This window comes from Dromiciops gliroides, chromosome 1, assembly GCF_019393635.1.
Source record: "Dromiciops gliroides isolate mDroGli1 chromosome 1, mDroGli1.pri, whole genome shotgun sequence".
NCBI classification, from domain to species: Eukaryota; Metazoa; Chordata; class Mammalia; order Microbiotheria; family Microbiotheriidae; genus Dromiciops; species Dromiciops gliroides.
Genome location: NC_057861.1, coordinates 377,430,189 through 377,451,861, shown reverse-complemented (window position 1 = coordinate 377,451,861; position 21,673 = coordinate 377,430,189). Strand labels below are relative to the sequence as shown.

The 21,673-nt window shown below is 35.4% G+C and overlaps 1 pseudogene; it reads left to right on the top strand.

Moving 5' to 3' along the window:
• LOC122749438 overlaps positions 1 to 19,327 on the top strand; it is a 28,634-nt pseudogene extending 9,307 nt beyond the window's left edge.
• Positions 19,328 to 21,673: the final 2,346 nt, after the last annotated feature.

The following is a 21,673-nucleotide window of genomic DNA, read 5'->3' as shown; positions in this document are numbered from 1 at the left end:
TAGACCAAGTAGTGGCATTATTAGGTCAAAGGGTATAGGTAGTTTAGTAACTCTTTGGGCATAATTACAGATTGTTCTCCAAAATCACTGGGTCATTTTACAATTTCACAAACAATGAACAGTTGTGCCAATTATTATATATTACATATCCATCCAACCTTTGTCATTTTCCCCTTTTAATATTTTAGCTAAATCTGGTAAGCATTAAATGATAACTCAAGGTTGTTTAAATCTGCATTTCTCTAATCAATAATCATTTAAAGCATTTTATATGACTATAAATTCATTAATTTCTTAACTCAAAAAATGTCTATTTAGGGGCAGCTAGATGGTGCAGTGGATGAAGCACCGGCCATGGAGTCAGGAGTACCTGAGTTCAGGTCCGGCCTCAGACACTTGACACTTACTAGCTGTGTGACCCTGGGCAAGTCACTTAACCCCAATTGCCTCACTAAAAAAAAAAAAAAAAGTCTATTCATATCCTTTGACCCTTTATTAACTGGTAAATGACTTGTATTCTATAGTTTTGACAAAGTTCTAATTTCTATTTGTGAATTTTCTTCTATCTTCTTTTTATTCCCTAATTTCCTTCTCCGCCTCTTTTTACCCTATCCCTGTTACCTAAATTTTCCACCATACCCATTTATTCCTTATTTTATCTAAGCCTCTGAAACTCCCTCAATTATCTTCTCCCCCTACCCTCTTAATCTTATTCTATATAAGCTTGTAAAATTCCCTCTCCTCTCCTATTCCCTACTTTTCTCACCTCTCTACAAGTTCAGAAGACTTCTAAACCTCATCAGATATATGTTTTCTTTCTTCTTCAACCCAGAAGAGACTAAGGTTTCAACATTACCAGTCCTCCAACTCCACCTGTTTCCTTTGTATCAATTCTTCTTTCTTTGACCTATTTTATGAGATAAATGCTTCTTTATGCCTTTTCCTACCCAATTTGTTTTGTTTATCACCCCATTATATACAACTCAAATACAACCTTTATTTTTAACTATCTTAGTAATGATATCATTTTAATACTGATGACATTTCCATGTATCATAAGTATACATTTTAACCTTTATCAATGCCTTATGATTAGCCTTTAATGTTTTTTTTTATCACATTTTTTTCTGGATCTTTTATATTGAGTTTTCCATTAAGTTCTGGTCTTTTTGTTACAGATACCTGAGTTCAGTTCATGAAATGTACATTTTAAAATATTTCATAATAATTATTATCATCATAAATTTTCAAAATTATCGTTAACTTTGCTGGCTAAGTTATAATTGGATGCAACACCAGCTCATCTGTTCTTTGAAATATAACATTCCAAGACCTGCAGTCTTTTAGTGTAGAAGCTGCTAGGTCTTGTGAAATCTATATTGTTTATGTTTTGTTTTTTTTTCTCTACAGGATTTATATTGGTTTTTTTCCCCCTTGTTACTTACAATATTTTCTCTTTAAGCTGGGTATTTTGAAACTTGGCTATGACATTCTGTAAGTTTTCTTCTGAGGATCTCTTTCACATGGTGATCAGTCAATTCTTTCTATTTCTACTTTACTCTCTTGTTCTAGAACTTAAGGGAAATATTACTTAATAATTTCTTGTAATATTGGATCCAGATTCATTTTTTAAAATTGAACCTTTCACCTTGTGTGAAAATTCATATATTGTACTCCAGATCATTTGTTTTTCTAATGAGATGTTTCAGATTCTCTTCTGTTTTTATAGTTTTATTGTATGGTGGTATCTTATAACTTCATTCATTTTCAGTTGCCCAATTGTAATTTTTAAAGATTTATTTTCCTCCTTAATATTTTATATCTCCTCTTCCAATTGTTAAATTATCTTTCCCTAATTTTCTTGAATGGCTTTTTCCCCTATTTTTCCTTGTTCTCTCTTAATTTATTTTTGAATTAAAAAAAATAAACAATCCTTCCAAGATTTCTTTTGGGCTTCTGACCACTTGACCTTAATCTTTACAGTAGGAGTGACTTTTTCCCCTCACTATATTCCTCTGAATATGAACCCAGATTTAATTTTAAACCAAAGTAACTATCAGTCTTTGGGTTCTATTTTCTTTGCTTATTCATTTTTATTTTTGATTTGTTATATTTTATTTTAGCCACTTAATAAAATTATTATCAAGTTTTATTCCTGTGTTATGGGTAATGTTTTCCTAGGCCTCAGTTTCTTGTTTTCTTAATTCTGACTGAAAGCTCAATTTGAGAGACTCCTATATTATACTGAAAATATTTCTTTCTTTCTTCAGTATAGCACTCACCAGGCTAGTGTTCTCCCCTCCTTGCCCATGGTAATAGCTGGGGCTCACCTCTGGTTAGCACTGCTTGGTTCTTCAATCTTCCCTCATTCAGTTATTTGCTATTTCTTAGATTCAAGTTTGTAAGGTAAAAGTTCCTGAGATGAAATTTCTGAAAACCATGAATGATATGAAAATTGAGGTAAAATTTCTTAAGGCCTATTCTGTTTCCCTCAAGGCCTAGTGTTTGTAGATTCAGTGAAGTCTTCCTAGAGGTGTTTACACTTCATTTATATCAAACCTAAGACCTTGGAGTCTTCTTTAAGTTCCATTCAAAATATATTAGGGGGTAACAGTTTGACCTTTTTTTTTTTTTTTGTGAGGCAATGAGGGTTAAGTGACTTGCACAGGGTCACACATCTAGTAAGTACCAAGTGTCTGAGGCCAGATTTGAACTCAGGACCTCCTGAATCCAGGTGCTTTATCCACTGTACCACCTAGCTGCCCCCTTGACTTCTTTATTTTTGATGTTACACTCATTAGGTGGTGATTTTCTTCCTATTTGGGGGTGGGGTGGTAGGATCTGGAAACTTCTAACTTACTCTGACATCTTCCCAGAATGTCCCCTCACTTGGTGCACTTTATCAAGGGATAAACTATTTATAGTCCCTATCTGGTGTATGAGACATCCTCAGAGCAAAGGATTGTTTGGGTTTGTTCCTTTTAGCAGGTCCTAACACTTGTTCTTAGCAAGGGGAGAGAGAGAGAGAGAGAGAGAGAGAGAGAGAGAGAGAGAGAGAGAGAGAGAGAGAGAGAGAGAGAGAGAGAGAGATGGATGGATGCATGATAGAGAAATAGATCAGTAGAGATATATGTACAATATATACATGTGTATATATATATATATATAATTGTAATAGTATTTTATTTTTCCATTCATATATAGTTTCAACATTCATTTTTGTAATATTTTGAATTCCAAATTTTTCTCATCCATTCTTTCCTTCCGTCTCCCCAAGAGAGCAAGCAATCTGATTTAGGTTATACAGTCCAATCATGTTAAACATTTCCACATTATCCATGTTGGGAGAGAAGAATCAGAACAAAAGGGAAACCCACAAGAAAGAAGAAACAACAAAAAAGTGAAAATAGTATGCCTCAAATGAAGGGTGGGGGGTGGGAAGGGAGGGAGGAAGAGAAGTTGGAACACAAAGTTTGTGCCTGTGCATTCAGACCCCATAGTTCTTTTTCAGGATGTGGAGAATATTTTCCATCATAAGACTTTTGAAATTAACTCAGATAATTATTTTGCTGTGAAGAGCTAATTCTATCAAAGATGATCATCACACAATGTTGCTGTTACTATGTACAATGTTTTCCTGGTTCTATATACTTCAGTCAGTGTCAGTTCATGTAAGTCTTTTCAGGTTTTTTGAAATTTGCCTGCTTATCATTTCTTATAGCACAATACTATTCCATTAGATTCTTATATCATGACTTGTTCTGCCATTCCCCAATTAATGGTCCTGCTCTGAATTTCCAATTTTTTGCCACCACAAAAAGACTTGCTATAAATATTTTTGTAGACATGGGATCTTTTCCCTTTTCTTGTGATCTCTTTAAGGTATAGCTATTGCCTAGTATTGGCCTGCTATTTCTGGTTCAAAGGCTATACAGAGTTTTATCGTTTTATCCCACTTTGGGCATAGTTCCAAATTGCATTCCAAAATAGTTGGATCAATACACAACTCCCAAAACAATACATTTGCTTTCTAATTTTCCTACATCTTCTCCAACATCTAGAATTATGTTTTTTTGTCATATTAACCAATCTGATAGATGTGATGTTAGAACCAAGGCCCCCACCTGCTATCCCACTTGCTGAGAGACCATGGGTTTCAGCATCCAGAAATTGCCTTACAATTCATGTACTGCCTTCACATATTGCTAATCAATAGACTGGAATGCTACCAGCCCATTAGCTTGGAGCTGTGTGTGGGGACTGGCCCTCTTTCAGTCCCACAGTGAGCTTCTTGTTGAACTGAGTGAGGCTCTCTCACTTTGGTAGCATGGTCTGCTAGATAGAGAAAGCTTTCTCTCTTTCTCTCTCATTCACTCTCCCTCTCGTTGATCTGAACTAGGTTTTTCCATTCTTTCAGAAACATGTGTTCACTCTTTACTAACTTCTAATATACTTTAATAAAAGCTTAATGCCTAAAGTGTTGCTGAAGCTTCTAATTATAAGTAAATCCTAGCTAGTCCTTCCCCCCCCACACACACACAGTGGGGTGCAGGTAATGTGATTTAGTTTTACTTGTCACAGTTTTGGCTGACCACAAAGGGGGTTCTGAATCCCTCAATCTCCTGATCTTCACTGCAAAACAAACTGGGTAAGAAATGTTAGGTTTCTCCTATGTGCCTGTCCCTTTAAATTTCAAAGTAGTTCTAAGTACCTGTTGATTTTTTTTTCCCTTTTTTGTCATATTAGCCAATCTGATAGTTTTGAGGTGCTACCTCAGAGTAGTTTTAATTGGCATTTCTCTAATGAATAGTGATTTAGAATGTTTATATGATTATTATATAGCTTTACTTTCCTCATCTGAAAATTGCTTATTTATATCCTTTGATCATTTCTTAATTGGGAAATGACTTGAATTCTTATGAATTTGATACAGTTCTTAATATGTCTTAGAAATGTAGCCTTTTTCTGAAACACTGGCTACCAAAATTATTTTCCAGGTTTCTGCTTTCCTCTTAATCTTACTTGCATTTGTTTTGTTTTTGTAAAAACATTTTAATTTAATGAATTATAAATTATCCATTTCACATTTCATAAAGTTCTCTTCATTGCTTATAAATACTTCACTTGTCCATAGATCTAACCGGTAAACTCTTCCTTCTTTTCCTAATTTGTCTATGTTATTAACCAATAGGTTTAAACCATGTACCCATTTTGACTTTATTATGGTATATAGTATAAGATGTTAGTCTATGCCTACTTTATGCCCTACTATTTTCCTGTTTTCCAAACAGTTTTGTTAAATATTGAGTTCTTATTCCAGGAGCTGGTGTCCTTAGGTTTATTAAAAAAAAAAATAGATTGTTACCATAATTTGCTACTTTCTTTTTTGTGTCTAACCTATTCCACTAATCTAACACTCTATTTCTTAGTACCAAATAGTTTTAATTAGTGCCACTTTTAGATCTGGTATAGCTAGGCAACCTTCCCTTAAATATTTTTTTTCATTGATTCCACTGATATCCCTGACCTTTAGTTCTTCCAGATGAATTTTGTTATACATTTTTTCTTGCTCTATAAAATGATGTTGGTAGTTTGTTAGGACAGTGAATAATCAAATTAATTTAGGTAGGCTCGTCATTTTTATTATATTAGCTTAGTATCTCCATAAGCAATGGGTATTTTTTCCAATGGTTTAGATATGATTACATTTATGTGGAGTGTTTTGTAATTGTGTTCATAGAGTTCCTTGCTTTGTCTTAGCAGGTAAACTCACAAATATTTTATATTGTATACAGTTATTTTAAATGGAATTTCAAATTTCTATCTCTTGCTGTTGGACTTTATTAGCCATATATAGAAATGATGGTAATTTATGTGGGGTTAATTTTTATCCTGCAACATTGCTAAAACTGTCAAGTAGCTTTTTAGTTGATTCTTTAAGATTCTTAAAGTAAGCCATCATATCATCTGGTAAGAGTGATAATTTTGGTTCCTCCTTTTCTATTCTAGTTCCTTCAATTAATTTTTCTTTTATTAATGCTAAAGTTAACATTTCTAGTATAATATCAAATAATAGTGGTGAAAACTGATATATTTGTTTCACACCTGGTCTCATTGGAATAGTTGCAACTTATCCCCATTACATAGAATGCTTGTTGACATTTTAGATACATATGGATCATCATTTTAAGGAAATTTTAAGGAAAGCTTCCATTTATTCCTTTACTCTCCAGTGTCTTTGACAGGAATAGGTACTTTATTTTGTCAAAAGTTTTCTCTGTTAATCATGTGATTTTGGCTGGTCTTGTTACTGAAATGGTTGATTATGTTCATAGTTTTCCCAAAATTGAAACATTGATGCATTCCTGGTATAAATATCAACTGATCATACTATGTTATCCTAGTGATAACTTGCTGTAATCTCACTGCTAATATTGTATTTAGAATTTTCACATCACTATTCATTGAGATAATTGGTCTATAATTTTCTTTGTGTACCTTGGCTTTGTCTGCTTTAGGTATTAGCACCATGTTTGTTTCAAAACTGGAATCTGGCAGGACTCCACCTTCACCTATTTTTTTTTTCCATATAGTATACAGAGTATTGAAATTATTTTTTCTTTAAATGTTTGGTAAGGGGGCAGCTGGGTGGCACAATGGATAAAGCATCAGCACTGGATTCAGAAGGAACTGAGTTAAAATCTGGCCTCAGACATTTGAAACTCACTAGCTGTGTGATCTTGGCAAATCACTTAAGCCCCATTGCCCTGCAAAATAAATAAATAAATAAATAAGGTTGGTATAATTCACTTACAAATCCATTTGGCCCCGGTAATTTTTACTTAGGAACTTCACTCATGTCTTGTTTAATGTCTTTTTGCTAAAATGGTATGATTTAAATATTTTATTTTCTCTTCTGTTAATCTGTGAAATTTATTATTTTTTATTCTAAATATTCATTCATTTTATTTAGATGGTCAAATTTACTGGCATACACTTGGGCAAAATAGTTCTGATTATTGCTTTAATTCCCTCTTCATTCAACTTTTTGCTTTGTTTCTGTTTTTAATTTAATTTAATTTTTTTACCGTTTAGAATTTTATTTTTCAAATTACATGTAAAAACAAATTTTGATATCACTTTTTTTTTTTTTTTAACTGAGGCAATTGTGGTTAAGTGACTTGCCCAGCCTCACACAGCTAGTAAGTGTTAAGTGTCTGAGGCCGGATTTGAATGCAGGTCCTCTTGATTCCAGGGCTGGTGATCTAACCACTGCACCACCTAGCTGCCCCCAATACCAATTTTTTAAAACTTTGTGTTCCCCAATTGCCTCACCAAGAAAACCAAAAAACACACAAAGAAACTTTGTGTTCCAACTTCTCTTCCTCCCTCCCTTCCCACCCCTACCCTCAAGAACTCAAGCAATTCAATATTAGTTATACATGAATATTCATGGAAAACATCTCAACATTAGCCAGTTTGTGAGAGAAAACAGGCAAAAAATAACCTTCAGATTAAGGAACTGCCAAAAAGAAATATGTTTCAATCTGTTTTCAGATACCATCAGGTCTTTCTCTATAGATGGATTGCAATTTTCATAAATTCTTCAGAGTTGTATTGGATCATTGCATTGCTGAAAATGACCATGTGTTTCCCAGCAGATCATTTTACACTATTGCTATTTTTTTGTTTTGTTTTGTTTTTTTATAGAATACATTTCACTCTGCTTCAGTTCATGTAGGTCCTCCCAGGTTTTTCTGATAGCATCCTGTTGCTCATAACCTTTATATAGTACCTAAAATTTGACTAAGAATTTTCTTCACAATAGCCCAGCAAAGTAGGTACCATATATTTTCCCATTATAATCAATCATCATAATTATTTACCTCCATCCTATTCCCTTCCAATGATATTTACTCTATTTTCTATCTTCGTTTAACTTATTTCTCCTCAAAAGTGTTTTGCTTCTGATTGTCCCCTCCCCTACTCTGCACTCCCTTTTTTTTCACCCCTCCTTCCTTGTCCTCTTCCTCTCATACTTTCCTGTAGGGTTAAATAGATTACTCCTCTCAATTGGGTGTGTGTTATTCCCTCCTTGAGTCCACTCTGATGAGATTAAGGTCTGTGAGTTTATTCTGTAATCTAAAGTTTCTTCCTCCCTCCCTCCTCAACCCTTCCTGTGAAATCAAGGAATTCAATATGTCACACATGTGCAGTTGTGCAGAACATCTTCACCATCCTTGAAAGAGTTTGCTTTTTACTGCTTCCTCCCCCAATCTGCCCTTCCTTCCTTCCCCTCCCCCCTTATGTCCTCCCCTCCCATTTTACTTCAGGGCAAAATATATTACTATACCAACTTGAGATTGTATGTTATTTCCTCGTTCAGCCAATTATGATGATAGCAAGGTTCACTCACTCCTTCCCCCTCTTCTGCTCCCCTCCATAAGTTTTTTCTTGATTCTTTTCTGTAAGTTACTTTTCTCTAGTCTACCTCTTACTTTCCCTTTCTTCCAGTGCATTACTCTTACTCCTTAACTTTATTTTAAAGATCTCATCATGGATTAGTTAGGTGGCACAGTGGACAAAGCACTATCCCTTGTGCCAGGAAACTTCGAGTCCAAATCTGTCCCCAAACATAAGCCACCCTACGTTTGCCTGCCCCACAAAAAACAAGGATAAAAAAAATGATTTACAGATATCATCCCTTCATATTCAGTTAAAACCTGTGTCCTCTATTTAGGTGTATTCCTTTCAGTTGCCCTAATACTTAGAAAGTGCTTATGATTTTGAAATATTACCTTCCCATGTAGGAATGTAAACAGTTTAATCTTTTAATTTACCAGGTCAATAGTTTTCCAATGAGGTATTTTATACTTTCTCCTATTTCTATATTCTTTTGATTCTTTTTTTCACCCTGATTCCTGATGTCTTATAGAGTCATTATCTTCCATCTGCCTCAATCTAATTTTTTTTTTTCGTCCCTGCTGGGCAATGAGGGTTAAGTGATGTCCAGGTTCGATTTGAACTTAGGTCCTCCGGAATCCAGGGCTGGTGCTTTATCCATTGCACCATCTAGCTGCCCTCTCATTCTGATTTTTAAGGAATTATTTTCTTCAGTCAGCTTTCCCACCTCCTTTTCCCTTTGGCCAATTGAATTTTTTTAAGGAATTATTTTCTTCCATCAATTTTTGTCCTTTTTTAAAACTATTGACTCTTCATAACTCTCATTTTCTCTGCTATAATTCACGTAGGTCTCTGATTTTTAAAATACTTTTTGAATTATTCTAAGAAAGCTTTTTATTCTTGAGATGAATTCATCTTCCCATTTCAGCCTTCACATGCAGGCATTTTGACAATGTTATCCTCTTCTGAGTTTGTGATTTTGTCTTCTCCCTTGCCACAGAAGCTTTCTATGGTGAGGGCTCTTTTCTGTTTCTTACTGTAATGATTGGAATGATGCCACCTACTGGAGACTTACCATAGGAAATCTCCACCATGGAGGAAGGTCTTTAAGGACAGGACCATGCGTCTTTTCTTTAGTGTCAGGAAGTGATGTTTGTTGGTAGGAGGAGGAAGGGGGAGCTGGGCGCTCTGCCTCTTTCTCTTTTCCTGAGGATGCTGGTGGAGAAGGGAGCTAGAAATGTGCTCTCCCTTTAATAGATAGGAATCTAGGCCTTTCTCTCTCTCTTTACCAAATTCTTATTCTCCTTAATAAATGCTTAAAAGTCTAACTCTTGCTAAAGCTTATAATTTATTGGTGACCACTCATTAGATATTTAGACAGACTAGCTAGAATTTTAGCCCTTAACAGATGGCTGACCACAAAGAGGAAAGCACAACCTCACTCTTCTGATCTTCAAGTTAGGTAAGAACATTTCCCCTACCTTGTCCCTTTAAACTGCTAAGTGCTGGCATACTGGCTGTTTTTTCCCTTTAAATTTTCAAATGGGTTTTTTCAACTCCCTAATTACCCTATTTTTGATTTTAGTCTGTTTAACCAAACAAATGGGAGATAAGATCATATTAATGATTTGTTTTTGTGGATTTTCTATTTTTCTTTTTATTTTTGTTGGAGGAGCCATCCCCCCCTCTCCCAGCAGTGCTTTTTCAGAGAAGCCTTTCACTCCTGTATTTTTTTCAAATTCTAATGCTGAGAGATTCTCTAATTTTGCATACCTGGGGGCAACAACCCAACCTCTAGAAGCTTTTAATCCCCTAGCAGTGGGGGTAGGGCCTGAGTTCAAAATCAAGTCTGATTCAGATTGCACTGGTACCTCCCCTCCTCTCTAGACCCCACCTTCTACCCTTCCCATGGCCAAGCCATTGCTTCCCCTGCCCCTGGAAGTCCAGAGATCTAATGCGCATGTGTAGCTTTCTCTACCTGCATTTGCAGCTTCAGGCTAAGCCCTTCCCTGGCCTGGCTGTGCTTCTGACTCAACCTTACAAAGCCCTTTAAATTCCAGATATGCTCATTTTGTTCATAATTTTTTAATCTGCTTTGTCTTTAATTAGTAACCTTATAAAGCATTTGTATTGTTAAAGGACCGACAGACAATATAGAGGGGTTAAAGAAGAAAAACTTAAGCTGAATAGTTCAAGACTCTGCTGCTTTTGCCATGGAAGGGTACACACTTTACAGAAATGTAGAAGTAAGCAGCAAGGTATTGATATGAGTATTGGGGATTTTAGATATCGGAATCAAAAGTGTTCTAAATTCACTCAGATTATTAATGTCAGTTCAGAGGTTACTAGGATTTCTGTGCTATTACATATACATTTTGAAATTAATGGTATGGGTTTATTTTCATAGAGATTTTCATGCTTTTGAGATTGTGTTTTATACTTAGTTTTTAATACAAGGAGAATATTTGTAAAAGCTTTTATAGTAATGTGATCAAGTTTATGTTTTATAATACTCTTATTAATATTAAGTTCATATTCATTTAGATTTCCCTAGTTTGAATTTCATTGTCTATCTAATTTTGAAACAATGCAGGATGGTTTTGATTTTATAATACAATGTTAATTCTAGGAGTATTGTGTTCCCATATTCTGAGTTGTTTGTTTATGTTATTTTTTTTCTCAAATGATTATTTGATCAAATTCTTTAAAGCATTTCCCTGGCAAATTGGTTGCCATGGCAATGTAAATTGATTCTAGAAGTATTACTTTTGATAAGCATATTCCAAAAAAAAAAAAAAAGAGGGTAACATTTGTAAAAGTTTTCTTTATTTCAAAAAAAAAGTTTTCTTTGAGATTGTGTTGTGCTTTAACTTGTATTCAAATGCATTCTGATTTTTCACAAAAGTAATTGTATACTTAGTAAAAAAAAAAAGGTATTATTTGAAATTGTTGCATAATTATATATAATATTCTGAGCCAAGATGTATTCACATTTTGTGCGATCATTTATTATCCTCAATTTTTAAATCCATATGAGACTTGGATTATGGGAATTTATCATTTAAGACATTTATTGCCTTTATTCTGAGTTATCAGATGCCAGTTGGCCAAGGTGCCATCCAATCACAAGAGGAATACATGCAAGAGCAGACACTGAACTGTCACATGAGGGGAGATATGCATGACGTCAAGGTATGGCTGAGAGAATGGCTTTTGACAAATGTTGAGGTTGGATTCTCTTGGTTTAACATTTTATTCTCTTTTTCCCTACAATATTGTACAGATGGCTAGAAGTATTCATCCCACCCATCTCATTCTACACCTGGATTCTGTGCTCCCTCCTATATGCCTGATGCCATGGACATCTCAATCCCATGCATCTGATTAAGTCTGACTCAGTTTCCTCCAATATGTTCGGTGGCATGGACATATATTCCATCCATTTTAAGCCTGGCAGACTGCATGGACAGTACATATTGCTCAAGTGTGGGAATGCTCATATCCCATCATTTCTCTGTTCTTTTATGGTAACCCCCATAATTATCTCAGGTGTCATGATAAATAACAGTGGTGAATTTGACCTTGACATCTGTTACCAATTATATTAGATTTTTAAATTTCTCATAATGGCATGAGAATAATTAGGCAGATGATGCAAAAAGTGATGAAACAAAGATAAAAATTATTTAAAAAAAATAATATTGCAGCAATTGTCTTCTCAATTACCCTCTATAAGGGGGGACTATAGTAATATTAATTTTAAAGAATGTTTCAATTTTTGTTTTATTATATGTTTCATGTGTAACAACTAAGATTCTGAATTCCCTTAGACATGTTTTTGAGAACTGTCATTGTTTGATTTGATTATTGACAAAGCTATTTTAAAGTTGTATTAAGCTCAATTTTGTAGGAAATTTTCCTGGCTGATTACCAGCATCCACACATCTTCCCAGAAAAGACTTTCATTCCACAACAACAACTAGAGGACATCTGAGAAAAGACTTTCAAAGACTTTAAATGAACAGTTTTGGTTTGTTGTTGTTGTTGTTGTTGTTGTTTTTTCTTTTTCTCTTTCTGTTATAATATACACCATCTGTAACATGTACTCTCTGCAGAGGCCCTCCCTTTGCAAGACCAATGTCAAAGCTCCGGTTCATGAAGGCAAAAAACCGCCCCTCTGGACAAAACTTTCCTCTCTTCTTTTTCTATATTGTTATTAACATATTGTTAGTTAGCATAAGTTATTATATTCTGTTATTTTTGATTGTTTCATCAAAGAAACGCCCCATTTATTGAGGCAACAAAGGGGGTACTGTAATGATTGGAATGATGCCACCTACTGGAGACTTACTATAAGAAAGCTCCAGCATGAAGGAAGATCTTTGAGGGCAGGACCATGCATCTTTTCTTTGGTGTCAGGAAGTGACGTTTGCTGGTGGGAGGAGGAAGTGGGAGCTGGGCGCTCTGCCTCTTTTTCTTTTCCTGAGGAATCTGGTGGAGAAGGGAGCTAGAAATGCACTCTCCCATTAATAGATAGGAATCTAGGCCTTTCTTTCTCTCTTTACCAAATTCTTATTCTCCTTAATAAATGCTTAAAAGTCTAACTCTTGCTAAAGCTTGTAATTTATTGGTGACCACTCATTAGATATTTAGACAGACTAGCTAGAATTTTAGCCCTTAACATTACTTATATTTTAGCCTACTTTCTAACTTTTAAATTTGGCCTCTGCTGCTGGGCCCAGGGGCCCTATCTCAAGATTCTATTGCTGGGGCCTATAGGCTTGATCACTAGCTTTTTGCTCTCAGGCCACAGGGGCTTGTTCATTGTGCTGGGGTGGCCTCACCGAGTTTCACTTGTTTTATAGGGGATACCTTACTGGGTAATTTGTTTTCTCTGTTCTGTCTTTGGACCTCACAATTAATAAGCTGTGAGACTAGCCTGATGAGTTAGAATTGAGAGTCCTTGACTGCTGACCTGTGCTGTCACTAAGAGCCTTCTACTACTTTGCCCAGACACCATTTGCACTATTCTGTGCTTCTCTTTTACTCAAGTGAGACAGACCTTTCCTTATGTTCTTCTAAGTTATCTTAAGCTAAAAGGTTGTTTCATGACAACTTTTTGTATATTTTATAGATCTAGAAGCTATTTAGAGGCTTTTTAATTTTTTTTTCCTGAGCAAAATTTGGGAGAGCTCAGGCAACTTCCTGGCTTCTCTCTGACATCTGGGCCACAAGTAGATACATTTTTGGCTATCTGTGTGCTTGTAAAGGGACCAAACACTGGCTTGAAAACTTTTTCAGTCTCAGCATGTCAGAGAGGTGATTTTTGCCCCAGGAAATTCAAGAACAGCAAACAATGGAAGATTTCAAATTCATCTGTGTCATTCAGTAATCATACTAAAAATTGAACTTGAAATTACTAGACCAGGGGCTCCTCTTCTTCCTATAATTGTTGGGAACCTGACTTACCAGAGTGGCATGTTTTGGTTCCACATTAAAAGTGGCTATGTTAGAATCCATCCAAAAAATTGCCAAAGAGTTTATAGATAGGCATGGAATCCAGAATGTATGATGGAAAGCTTTAATAGACCCTTAAAAAGTCTGCAACTTCATTATAAGTGCAGACTTTCCTGATCTGTTTATAAAGGCCAGTGGTCTGGCTGCTTGAAAAAGGGCAATTATAGCTAGCACAAAGAAGAGAACTGCAAAGCATTTTAAAACATAATACATACCAAATCTTTTGAAACAGTTGGTGATAGTGACCAAGTAATTGAACAAGTTTTTGAAGGAGAAGAGGTGTCTTGTTTATGTTTCACTGAGAGTAAGACTCCAACCCCAATGCCACCAGCACAGGACCATAAGTGATTACTGGAGGGAGACCATCACCCCAATACAAGAGGAATGGGAACTTATTGTCCAACACCTCAGATTACTAAACATCTGCAACTGAAATTTTAAAATACCATTATTCAGAGAGCAGTTGATGGCATGTAGCAAGAATATGTTCTCTATATAGGAATATTATAACCTGGTATAATGCTTAAAAAGGATGGCCCAAAAGTTCTGGAGTTTAATTTGTGATTTTGTGATCCAGAATACCAGATAATTCTTCCACTTCTTAAACATGATTCTCATGAATTAATTCAACCAGTTTTAGATGGTCAGTTTTCTAATTCTCTGCCAGTCTGCTTTGAAGATCACACTGTTATAACTGTGGTTATGGCAAGAAAAGCTTATCCAGCAAATTATACCAAATGAATGAAGATAACAGGAATTCCCAAGGCTAAAACTTTAAGCCTGGAAGTGTTCCAAGCAGGCACAGCCTTGAAAAAGGATGAAGTAGTAATTAATGGTGATAAGAGTTCTAATGATAACAGATTTCCAAAGATATCTTATGTCAGCTGTTGCAGAAGCCAATTAAGGAATAACTGTTAAAAAAAAAAAAGAAGGAGCAATTTATAAAAAAGGCATTGGCTGTGAAACTTTCTCTTTCCTAAAACAGTCCAGAAGCCTGGCTTAAAAGAAAAGTAGGGTGGATATTGGGGCTGGCAAGGAACTGGTTAAGAAAATTAAGCCTTTAGCTAAAGCCAACTCCAGATCATGAGGTAGTATAGATTTAGAGGATTTTCTGTTCTCTTTCACTTGAAATGAGCTGGTTTTAAAGATCCCTTTTTGACATCTGGAACAGATGGACTTGGAACTTTGAAATTAAAGATTGCCCAACAATGAAATAAACTTGATACCATTGGTCAAGATTTGGTGCAGTGTATGTCAATGATATTTTATCTCAAGGAGCAGAGCCCCTATTCTTCCTTGATTATATGTCTTGTGGAAAACCTGATGTCAGCACAACTGAAACTGTCATTGCTGGTATAGCAAAAGCATGTGAAAAAGGAGAATGTACTCCTTTTGAGAAGTGAGACAGCTGGAATGCTTGGCATGTTTTCTACTGGAGAATATGACCTTAAAGCTTTTAATTTTGGTATCAGGGAGCAGAATCAAAAGGTCTCTCAACTGTACATAAACACTGTTGTGGATGTTTCCATTGGAATAGATTTCTCTTCAGTTCACAGTATTGGATTTAACCTTTTAAGGGGGATTTAAGAAAATGCTTTCCTCCAGTTCTCCTGGTATCACCTGATAGATATGGTAATAAAACTCAAGGGGAATTGTTAAATCCAACCAAAATTTATAGCCAAACATTGTTACATGTTCTTTGTTTAGGACACATTAAGTCTTTGCCCATATCACTGGAGGAAAACTACTTGAAAACATCTCTAGATTTCTTCCAGCGGAATTCAGGGTAGATCTGGACACGTGATGCTGGAACATCCATATAATATTCTCATGGCTTCAGAATGAGGAACGTTTTTGAGAAGAGGAAATGGCTAAGATATTCAGTTCTATAATTGGGATTGTCATGGTAGTACAGAAAGATCTGACTGTGCAGGTTCTGAAGGATATACACCAGGAAGAAGAGGAAACCTAGATGGCAGAGCACATAGTTACTTGTATCACAGATGTGAACTCAATCATCTGATTCAAACAATGCAAAATGATGGCTCAGTCTTATTAATGAGTAAATCTTTAAAGGGTTGCCCGTGGTGTCCAACCATAGAGGGTACGAGTGGATTGTAATATCTGGAACAGGCACAAATATCTAAGCCCTAATATATTGTACTTAGGAACCAACCAATTATATACAAGTGGTTGACGTCATCTCTAAAAGAGCTGTTAAGGGCTAAAATTCTAGCTAAACTGTCTAAAATATCTAATGAGTGGTTGCCAATAAATTATAAGCTTTAGCAAGAGTTAGACTTTTAAGCATTTATTAAGGAGAATAAGAATTTGGTAAAGAGAGAGAAAGGCCTACATTCCTATTGTGTAATTTAAGATTCTAAATGTGGATTCTAATGTGTTCCCCCAGTTTGGGGGAAACTGACTAAAAATCACTGATAAAACGAGTTTAGGTTTTTAAGGGTTTATTGGAAAATAGAAAGAAAAAGATTGAGAACAGAATTCTAACAGTCTGGCATTCCTATCTTTCCTCAAATCTCCTGTGAAGTCCTCTGCCACCACCACCATCAAGTCCGGAAGCCAAAAGGGCCCGCGCTCTCTGCGCAGGCTCCCTTTCCTCCTTCCTGTCTCCTCCCAGACCATAGGAGGCTCCTCCAGTTGATTGGCTGGTAGACTTGATAGACAGCACCCATGAGCAAGCGTCATTTCCTGACGCCAAGGAAAAGCCACAATGCCTCTGAGGCATTTTCCTCATGGTGGAGCTCTCCACAGCAAGTCTCCAGTAGGTGGCGTCATTCCAATCATTACACTATCTATCAAAGGGAGAGCACATTTCTAGCTCCGCTCTCAACCAGAGTCCAAAGGAAAGAGAGTGAGACCAAGAGCGAGTGCCAGTCTCTTCCTTCCTCCTCCCACTAGCCCGCGTCACTTCCTGACGCCAAAGAAAAGACTTCTGGTCTTGCCCTCAAAGACCTTTGCTTCACGGGTGGAACTCTTCTACAGTAAGTCTCCAGCAGGTGGCGTCATTCCAATCATTACAGTTCCCCGCTTTGTTTCCTCAAGAAACAGTACGTTTCCTTGATGAAACAGTCAAAAATAACAATATAATAACCTATACTAACTAACAATATGTTAATAACAATATAGAAAAGGGAGAGAGGAAAGTTCTGTCCAGAGGTCCGTTTTTTTTTTTTTTTCTCATGAACCGATGCTTTGACATTGTTCTTGCAAAGGGAGGGCCTCTGCAGAGAATACATGTTACAGATGGTGTATATTATAACAGAAAGAGAAAAGAGAAAAAAAACAACAACAACAAAAACAAAACATAACTGTTCATTTAAAGTCTCTGAAAGTCTTTTTTCAGATGTCCTCTAGGTGTAGTCGTGGAATGGAAGTCTTTTCAGGGGTTGATGTGTAGATGCTGGTAATCAGCCAGGAAAATTTCCCACAAAATTGAGCTTAATACAACTTTAAAATAGCTTTGTCAATAATCAAATCAAACAATGAAAGTTCTCAAAAACATGTCTAAGGGAATTCAGAATCTTGGTTGTTACACATGAAATATATAATAAAACAAAAATTGAAACATTCTCTAAAATTAATATTAATATAGTTCCCCCTTATGGAGGGCAATTGAGAAGACAATTGCTGCAATATTAATTATTAAAAATAATTTTTATTTTTGTTTCATCACTTTTTGCATCATCTGCCTAATTATCCTTATGCCATTATGAGAAATTTTAAAAAATCTAATATAATTGGTAACAGATGTCAAGGCCAAATTCAACACTGTTATTTATCAAGACACCTGAGATAATTATGGGGGTTACCATAAAAGAAAAGAGAAATGATGGATATGAGCATTCCCACACTTGAGCAATATATACTGCCCATGCAGTATGCCAGGCTTAAAATAGGTGGATGGAATATATGTCCATGCCACCGAACATATTGGAGGAAACTGAGTCAGACTTAATCAGATGCACGGGATTGAGATGTCCATGGCATCAGGCATGTAAGAGGGAGCATAGAAGCCAGATGTAGAAGTGAGATGGGTGGGATCAGTACTTCCAGCCATCTGTACAATATTGTAGGGAAAAATAAAATAAAATATTAAACCAAGAGAATCCAACCTCAACATTAGTCAAAAGCCGTTCCCTCAGCCATACCTTGACTTCATGCATGTCTCCCCTCATGTGACAGTTCAGTGTCTGCTCTTGCATGTATTCCTCTTGTGATTGGATGGCATCTTGGCCAACTGGCATCTGATAACTCAGAATAAAGGCAATTAATGTCTTAAATGATAAGTTTCCATAATCCAAGTCTCATATGGATTTAAAAATTGAGGATAATAAATGATTGCAAAAAATGTGAATGCATCTTGACTCAGAACACAATGTATAATTATGCAACAATTTCAAATACCCCTTTTTTTTTACTTAGTATACAATTACTTTTGTGAAAAATCAGAACATATTTAAATATAAGTTAAAGCACAACAGAATCTCAAAGAAAACTTTTTTTTTTGAAAAAAGAAAACTTTTACAAATGTTCCCCTCTTTTTTAAAACTAAGTATAAAACACAATCTCAAAAGCATGAAAATCTCTATGAAAATAAACCCATACCATTAATTCCAAAATGTATATGTAATAGCATAGAAATCCTATGTAACCTCTGAACTGACACTATTACTCTGAGTGAATTCAGAACACTCTTGATTCCAGTATCTAAAATCCCCAATACTCATATCAACACCTTGCTGCTTACTTCTACATTTCTGTAAAATATATACCCTTCCATGGCAAAAGAAGAGGAGTCTTGAACTATGTTGATGATTGTAATTCAGCTTAAGTTTTTCTTCTTTAACTCCTCTATATTGTCAAGTTTCCTATCTATTAAAGGGAGAGCACATTTCTAGCTCCGCTCTCCACCAGAGTCCAAAGGAAAGAGAGTGAGACCAAGAGCGAGTGCCAGTCTCTTCCTTCCTCCTCCCACTAGCCCGTGTCACTTCCTGACACCAAAGAAAAGACTCCTGGTCTTGCCCTCAAAGACCTTGGCTTCATGGGCAGAACTCTTCTACAGTAAGTCTCCAGCAGGTGGTTTCATTCTAATCGTTACAGAGCTGAAGTGGCAGATCTAGAGGAAGCAGAAGATGGTGGTATTCCTGCTAAGGTAATTAATCATAAATTACATAAAAGTTGTTAACAGTTTGAAACTGAAATTGACAGTGTCCTGAAAGAATTCACTATTGACTTAGTCTATGTTGTAGGATTCATGATAATTTTTGACCAAAAATAAAATGGTAAAATACTCAACATTCTCCTAGCATTGCTCCCTGCTTTTAAGAGTTCTAATGCTCAATAGCAGGTTCTTGAAGCTGGAGTCAGAATCATTGGCTTTTTTTAATAGTGTATACTAGATTTTATGGCTGAGGGACAGCTAGGTTGCACAATGGATAAAGCACCGGCCCTAGATTCTGGAGGACTTGAGTTCAAATCCAGCCTCAGACATTTGACACTGGCAATGTGACCCTGGGAAGGTCATTTAACCCTCTCTCATTAGCCTGAAAAAAAAAGTCAAACCAAAAAAAATTATAATTAAATGAATGAATGAGTGAACAAATAAATAAATAAGCAAATAAATGAGTAACCAAATAAAGAAATATAAATAAATAAGCAGATAAATGAAGGAATGAACAAATAAATGATTGAATGATTGAATAAATGAATGAATGAATAAACAAATAAATATATATGTATACATATGCATGCACACAAATATACATATACACACATATATATTATATATACTTATACGTGTGTGTATATATACATATATTCTGTATATCCATGCACTTTTTATTATATGTAAACTTGATTATGTATCAACAGGTTTGAAGATTAATCATTGTAATAATTAATAACAATAAATAATAGCACTTACATAGTACTTTAAAGTTTCCACGCTTTACAAGTATTCCAATTAATCCTCACAATCATCATGGGAGGGAGATCACAATATCCTCATTTTAAAGATGAGGAAACTGAGGCAGAGGTCAAATGACTTCTCTCAAATCACACCACTGTCAAATGTATGGGTCTATATTTTAATTTGAATTAGTTTTTTGTTTCTTTGTTTTTGTTGTTTTTTACTCTAAGTGGACTACAACATCTAGTTGTCTTAGAAAATTTACGTATGCAATTAAACCACTGGTATGAGTTGTTTTACCATGTACTGTATTTATATAGCAGCACTTTATACAAGGAGATAGACTCATTTGACTCCCAAATTCTTGAAATTTTGGAAACTATTCCATATTGACAGAGATTCTAGGAAATTTTGAAGGAATCTGTAGACAAAGATTAAGGGTCCTAGGATGTTTGTTCAGAATGTCATATTGAACATGCAATATTGAGGATAGTTAGTGAATTGCCATATGTATATAGGTTTAAATATAGGCTGAGAAAATAAATTATATTCTATAGTTAATATCCAAAGCTTAAAATTAAGGACTCCTTGCTATAGGATCTTTATCTTTCTCCACATTCCCAACTTATATTTTTTGTATAATTTCAAGAAAAATAAGTACTAACAAAAGTAGACAAACAAGATGGGAAGCCTCAAAATAAATAAATCCCTGTTTGAATTATTTGTTGAGGTAATTGTGCTATATTTAAGCTTCCAACCATCTGGCTTTAGCAGAGTATATTCAAAGTGCCTAAGCAAGTTCTTTCAAAGACTGCCCTATAAGATTACCAAGAAATCTTTAGGATACATTCCCTTTCCATGAGCCCATTCTCAATTGACTTTTATTGACAGGATAGACTCTGGACTTAATTTAATATCAGTATAACAGTAAGGAAGAACTACCACTCCAGATCATTTTTTTTTAATTAAAAATAGTTTTACTTGTCACTCACTACCACATGTTTGAGAAATCTTTTTCAATCTGACTGACCTTCTATAATTATATAACACAATCTATATTTCAACCATTCACAATTTTATAAAATAAATTAAAGGAACTTACTAAGAGTTAGCCTAGGAGGCTTTTTTTCCCCAATTAGAATAAAATACTATTTTATTTAGGCATTAGGGAAAGAAAACCAAGAGAGAGGTCCTTGGACTTCTTCAGAAGGCATGGCACAGAGGCATGGGCCTCTGAAATACCTAACTCCTAAGAACTACAAAATTTACTGAGAACTGATTCCCCACCCAGTCCCCTCTTTCCCAGAAAAATGAATTGCCTGGGGCTAACCAATCTTTGTCATTTCCAGACTCTTGATGGATTTATGGACCTTTCACCAAGCAACTTATCCCCTCCCAATGTTTTCCTACCTTACTCCTTAGACTGTATATTATTATGTAAAAAGGGTCCACCTACATTAAGTAGTTTCTATTTAGAGTTAGTAGCTCCTATACTTAATTTAGGAGCAGTTCTATTGTTTCTTTTGTTAAAGGTTCATTTACATTACCTCACTCTACAGCCATCTTTTGGTTCCCTTTTGGTTCTATTACTCCATAAAAACCCTGTCCTCTGTTCAGATCTTTGGGTATTCCTAGCTTCTGAGCTTTGGGATACCATGAGGTATAGTTCCTCTGCCAGATTAAAGACCTGATTTCTCCTATATTGATTGTTTCCTTAATTTCCAGGTTAACATTCCCTGGGAGGCTTTGAAACAATTCCTTCATACTTATTCTTCTAACCCCTTTCTCAGCTGGCTCTTGAGGTTGTGTGTTTCTAATTTTCCC